This window comes from Amblyomma mixtum, chromosome 1 (genome assembly GCF_055824585.1).
Source record: "Amblyomma mixtum isolate Tamu chromosome 1, ASM5582458v1, whole genome shotgun sequence".
Taxonomy (NCBI): Eukaryota; Metazoa; Arthropoda; class Arachnida; order Ixodida; family Ixodidae; genus Amblyomma; species Amblyomma mixtum.
This window is the reverse complement of record NC_143012.1, coordinates 178,092,329-178,098,949: the sequence shown is the minus strand read 5'-3', so window position 1 is coordinate 178,098,949 and position 6,621 is coordinate 178,092,329.

Below are 6,621 nucleotides of genomic sequence, written 5' to 3'. Positions count from 1 at the left end.
GAGTACACATCAGAACTATTGCTACTAGATGTATACTATACTGATGCAAGTGAAGTCAAACCGCGTTGTAACCACGTTGTGTATAAAAAACAGGAGAGCATCCACGCTATTAAAACAGCCCAAATCACCAGCCTATATGTCAAAGATACAAGTAAAATTCTGGCCCGCCTGTTTCTCAAGCAAGAAATACATGTTTATCGCATATTGCCAATCCTTAGGTGTTTCATGCCTCAACCAAAAGACCGTGCACTGAACAATCATCTGGCATCGTCTACAAAAAAACCCCTGTGCTGACTCTCCTACCAGCTACATCAGCATAGGAAGAATTTTCGTAACTAAGACTGATAATGAATGCAATCGTAGAGCATTCTGAGGAGCTGGACCACTGCGTTGCCTTTGAGCATGTCAGGGTTAACACCAAACCCAACTTATTCAGGGACAGCTTATGCTGGCACATATAAAACGCCTTCTGAAATGTGAATTAATCAGGAGTATATGTACCTGACCTGAGCGACATCACAAAGCCCACAAAAAAAGGGGGTATGCGGTGCACAGGCCTCCAAAAAGATGGCTAAAACCAATTAATATCGGGTTGTATAGTAAAAGCGTTGGCAAAAGTAGTCGCAGTATGTTCAGCTCCAATATTAAGTGGGTAATGAAAAGGTGGTAGGTAAGGTATGCATTGATGTAGATGTTTGGAGAACCCTACAGAGCACTCCAAGGACAAAGTAAAGGTCAGAAACAGCCAAAACCAGGAAACACGAGAGGAAACCAACCAGGACAGAGGACCTGTTGTTCCTGAAGAGGACAACAGGGGCTCTGGAGCCCGGGGAATTCTGCAGAAGCTAGTTGGAAAACCCCTGGTATGAATCTTACCTCATTAGCGCGCCGCAGATCAGCACACTTTTGCGCCAGGTACCTCACAAGCTGCTTGTGGCGTTTCCCAACTTCCTCCTCTGGGCACCCTTTTCTCTTGAGGAAGTAAGCAAAGGCAGCTAAAAAAAAAAATGCAAGTAAATGACAAACCTCAATGCGGAAGACACAATGGGCATAGTATTTATGGCAGCATTTAGCCTACTTGTTATTTATAGACAGCAGTGGCTGCACCACGAGTGGAAATAAACATACTTTTATATTTCATACTTGAATGACCAGGAATGTACGTGAAACAGAAGTTCAAACCAGAGTACCTGCAATAAATTTGTTACACCTGATAGGCTACAAAATTGAGCTTCAGTATAATTATGTACACCAGCCAACAAATTAAAAGCGAGCAGGATATCATAGAAATATTAGCTAAAAGAAAAAAATACAGATGAGGTGAAATAATTCCACGCAGCAGTCATTATACCAAAGAAGTGACAATAAAGTACACTAGTATCCCAGCGGTGTGAACTGCAATGTGATCATTTCACTGCTCCAATCTCGGCACTCCTGTTTTGTGTTGTTTGACAGTGACTGCTTTTGTGCTACAGGTTTTATGTCTAGAATGAGCATCACCTTACAGTATTGTAACAAAAACAAAGGTAAGCATAAAAGACTGCTGCATTTACTCACACGACATTCCCATCAGCTTCATGGGCGAAAGAGGTGGAAACACTGTCGTCTTGCCCTGTGAAATGTCTGTTGCTTTGCTTTCCAAAAATGCTGCGTTTTGCAAGCACCTCTACGCCCCAGAAGGCAACAGCAAGGCGCTTGCAAAATGCAGCGTCTGTGGTCTGCGTCATTAGTCCCGCAGGGGCACCTTGTGTAACGAGGTGTTGGTGCAGAGGTGGAGGGAAGAAACCTTGAACGGTGGCGGTCGAGGAAGTGTTCAATCCTCGGCTGATGGGCTCCTCGTCTGTCTACCAGGCGGGGAGTCCCGGGACCTTCCTCTGTGTATAAGGGTGAATCAGAGGCGACATAGTATTAGGAACCCTTAGCCAGTACATGCTGTATGGAAAAATTTGCAAAAAAATCTGATCGGCCCCCAAAAAGGGGTCGCACCGATGCGAAAAAATTGATGCCACAGAAACCAGAAACATTTGCAAAGTTTTTTTCTGGTTCACTCAAACACTGATGAACCGGTAGCAAACTTGTCTGCATTTGTGATCGCCAACACTGTAAAGAACTGTGTCGGCAGAAACTACAAAGCAAAAAAGCAGCGAACCGGAGATCTTGTAGAAATAAACACAAAAGAACAGAGCACCAAACTGATGTCATTAGAGAATCTTGGAGAAATGAGTGTACAGGTAACCCCGCACCGCACCCTCAACCACTCAAAGGGCGTGATATCCGAACATGAACTCCTGCAGAGTACCGATGCTGAAATGGAAGAACTAGCTGAACAAGGAGTAATAGCAGCCCGACGAATAACCATCCGGAGAAACAATGCTGAAATCAAGACAAAACACATCGTCCTAACTTTCAATAGCACAACTCTGCCTGACTCCATCCACGCCGCATACCTCCATTGTAAAGTCCGCCCATACATACCGAATCCGAGACGATGTTTCAAGTGCCAGCGCTTTGGACACAGCATGTTCGCTTGCCGGGGTAAACCCACTTATGTCACATGCGCAGAAGACACACACACAGAAGAAAGATGCGAACGCACACCAAAATGCATCAACTGCAATGGCGCATATGGCGCGTACTCCAGGTCGTGCCCAGTCTGGAAAACTTGAAGACCACACCCTAGTAGCACAAATTGTTGCTGAAACATTGTACCAATATTACCTTTTTAGGATGCACCAACGTGGCTAGCGTCCTCCTTTGGCAATGTCAAGACAACATACATACAGAAACATTGCTGTGACGTTGTCTACAACATTGCATCCATATTTAGCATATGTACAACATTGCAGCAAAGTTTCATCCACATTCACAAAACATTAAAATCAAACATTAGTCACGTCGCCACAACATTCACGGGACATGCTTGTGCAGCACACATGCAGTTCATACTAGACGAAGTTCCATGAAAATATGCTGCACTAAAAGACAAGACTAAAGGAGGGCATGTAAACATTGTAGCTGCAGTTTAGGATTCTTTTTAGGGCAGTTCTTTTTACATAATGCAGTGTTCTCGGAACACATGGCAGGAAGCAGTAAAATGATAGCTAGTTTAAAAAGGTGCTTGGGCTATAAAAGACGCCATAGTTGAGTTCCCTGCATAATTTCAACCACCTGAAGTTCTTTAATGTGCACTGACATTGCGCAGTACATAGGACATTGCATTTTGCCTCCATCGGAATGTGGCTCTTGTAGTTCGGATTGAGCCCACATCTTCGGGATCAGCGTCCAAGTGCCCTAACCACAGCTGCAGGGTGGTATGTAAAGTAAACTTTGCTGGAAGAAAATATATTTATCATGAACAAGTTTTTCCTGTCAGTTATGAAATATAAAACACATGAATAATGCTTTTCTGATCTCAACCACACTTTCATACAAAGTGGGACAAGCAAGGTGTAATTGTAGCAGAGAAAGATTTGGTTTGTGGGGGTTTTAACATCCCAAAGCATCTCGAGCTATGAGAGAGGCCGCATGAAGGGCTTCAGAAAACCACCTGGGGTTCTTTAACGCGCACTGACACCGCACAGCACACAGGCCTCTGGAATTTCGCCTCCATCGAAAAGCGGCCGCCGCAGCCAGGATTCGATCCCGCCTCCTTGGGCACAGTAGTCGAGCGCCGTTACCACTGAGCCACCGCGGCGGGGCTGTAGCAGAGAAAGACTGACATACAAACAAACACAAGGAAAAAGATGATGTCACAGTAAAACTAAAGCTCTCATTTAGTTGCATGAGAAGTGCTGGTAAAACAATGCATACACCAAGTAATGAAATGAAAAATTCAAGGTGACACTGGCTGACAGAACCATTACAAATACAGGTTACGGTAAACAAACCATGCATTGAAGCTGGCAAAATAAAGCTTGGTAGCAATTTGCCATGTTGTAGACATGCCTAATACAGCTCCAATCACAATGCTACATTCACTAGGAAACAAAGCACGGCAAAATTTCTCAACACCAAGTGCGAGTGAGTCCGAGAAGCTACTGGCATTTCAAAATACTGATAACAAGAACAGTATAAGCAATGATCAATTCAAACAGAAAGCAATGAAATTGCTGAAGCATGAAATTCTGACTGCTTTACTACAGTGAATTTGATGGTGATGTAGTGTAGGAAGCACGAGTGCAGGGGACGGGGCCAGTAGAGCCAGACAACTACATCACCGTACCGTCCTCGGGCGGTGTTTCGGACCAGTAAAAATGATGAGGACCCTTTTTTTACCTGCCAGCCAGCATGTCACTTTCCTACACAAAGAACTCCCCAACAGTTATCTCATTCCAGATGCTACTGGCAGATGGCTTGGCAATGCAGCTTTGTAAGGCTCTATCGGCCACTGAGTGGCATACACCACTTTTGTTCTTGACAGTATGTTAAAATGTTCAATGTGCAATGTCATCAGACAAAATATTACTATTTTAACTGCCCAGGTTCCTAAAAAAGTGAAAAAAAAGAAAGATACAAACTTGGTTTAAAAGAAAAGCAATAAAAAGCACACAAACAGCATAGTATAAAGGGGTAATAATAAATAAATATTGCAATGATACCAGTTCACTACACCGGTTAAATATTGCTTCTAAAGACTAGAGGCAGTGACTAGCACCACATACACAGAGAACAATTAAGATTCTTCTTTCATGAAAAGAATACAAGCTTACCTGCACATGGCAAAGCAGACAGAAACAACGGATTAGTATGCGAATAGTGCAGCGTGAAATAAAAACAGTAAACATTTGCTGCAACAACACTAATTCACCACAACAATGAAATATTGCTGGCAGGAACTAAAGGTAGTGATAGCAAGTAGGCACATTGATAAAAAATCTAAACAAAGCTGGCTTAAACAATGAACAGCATACAGACAGCACGAAGTGGTAATAACAAATAAATGCTGTAATGATACCAGTTGACCACACCAGGTAAATATTGCTGCCAGGGACTCGAGGCAGTGAGCACACTTAGAAAACTTGTGATCAATGTTTCATGAATAAAAAGATGCAAGCCTGCTTCCAGAAAGCACAGTGAAGCAGAAACAATAAACGGTACATGAACAGTAATAACAAATCTTATCGGCAATAACAGTTTCACCACACCAGTTATATAGTGCTGCTAAGGAATAGAGGTAGCAACATTGCCTGCATAAACCTTAACATTGATGTACTGCTCTTCATTCCACTGGTTCCATGTCAGCTTCAGCCCTTACCAATCTGGCGATCTCCCTGAAACATAAAGGAAACAAGCTGCTTCTTGAAAGAAATGATGCTTTCTGTGACACCAAGAATTAACACGTATACCTCATTTTAAGCTCTGAAAGGTAACCAGAGAAAACTAGCTTTATCATTAAGCACTTGAGGTGCAACATACTTTTCTGACCATGCTGCAAAACGTGGACTCATATGTAAACAGCAAGAGCATGTTTACATTTTCTTTACAACTAAATATGCCCTGTTAAATACCATTGACAGAATGTACTGTTGGTAATGCCACAGAAAGAAATACAAGAAATGCTCAGTGTATTTGCGGCCTTTAGGAAGTATGCACACACCCTTCAGTCTGGTGCATGGCTTAAATGAGCTTGCAGCTTGGGTTCTTTTGGTCCAACATGAATGCCGCAAAGAGGTGACAGCAAGAGAAAAGAAAACACGAATAGCCTCTATTTGTTGTTTGAACGAGAACAACATACACTCTGTCATTCTTTTAAACAACCTGTCATGAAACGTCTGCTTCGCGAAAAGTTTGTCTTAATATAAAACAGCATGACTTCTCGACTCCTCTATTACTTATGCAGACCATTCACAAGCAATTACTTCTTCATGCTGTGTGGCAAGTGGGTAAGCAGCATATAGTGGAAGCTCATTAATTAGCCAGTGCCATGACAAGCAATGCGGCGGCTGCCTCCTCTCTGCTCCGCATGACCTTCAAGACATGCAACTACAGTAAAAGCTCATTATTTCAACCCCCATTAATTCAAATATCCGAGTAATTCAAATTGTCAACACTGCCCCACAGCCAACACCCATCTACTATGTCTCGAATGCTTGCCAATTCAGGCATTACAGGTCTCGCAATGATTAATCCCAATGGGATCCCAAAAGCAGGTCGCATTTAGGTATTCACACAGAACTGATTGTGAAAATGGCTTTTTTCAATCATGAACTGCATTCTGCAGAGATGACTATGCATCTCTGACATATGCACAACAGCAAGAGTGACAAATGGATGGCCTTAATTCTGACCCAAAGTATGCCAAACACTTAATTTCGGCTTCACTTTTAAGAGCTTCGGCTGCTGGCTGCGCATCAGCAAGCCAACCAAGCCTAGCTGCATGCCATGTTGGTGGCATTGATTGTTTCCCTTGCTTCCACCCGCATGGTTCTTTCATTACACCGACACTGTGTGTTTAAGTGCCAGCCAGATGCTGTGCAGTCAAACCTCCTCAAACTAGGTGAAGCTCCTTGTGAGAGGGAACCACCACTACCGTCTTGCACTATAGGAACAATGCCAAGGAGACTTGCACCATTTTAGAGCAGTTTTGCACTCATGCTCTCCATAGTGTGCGCACGACACAGC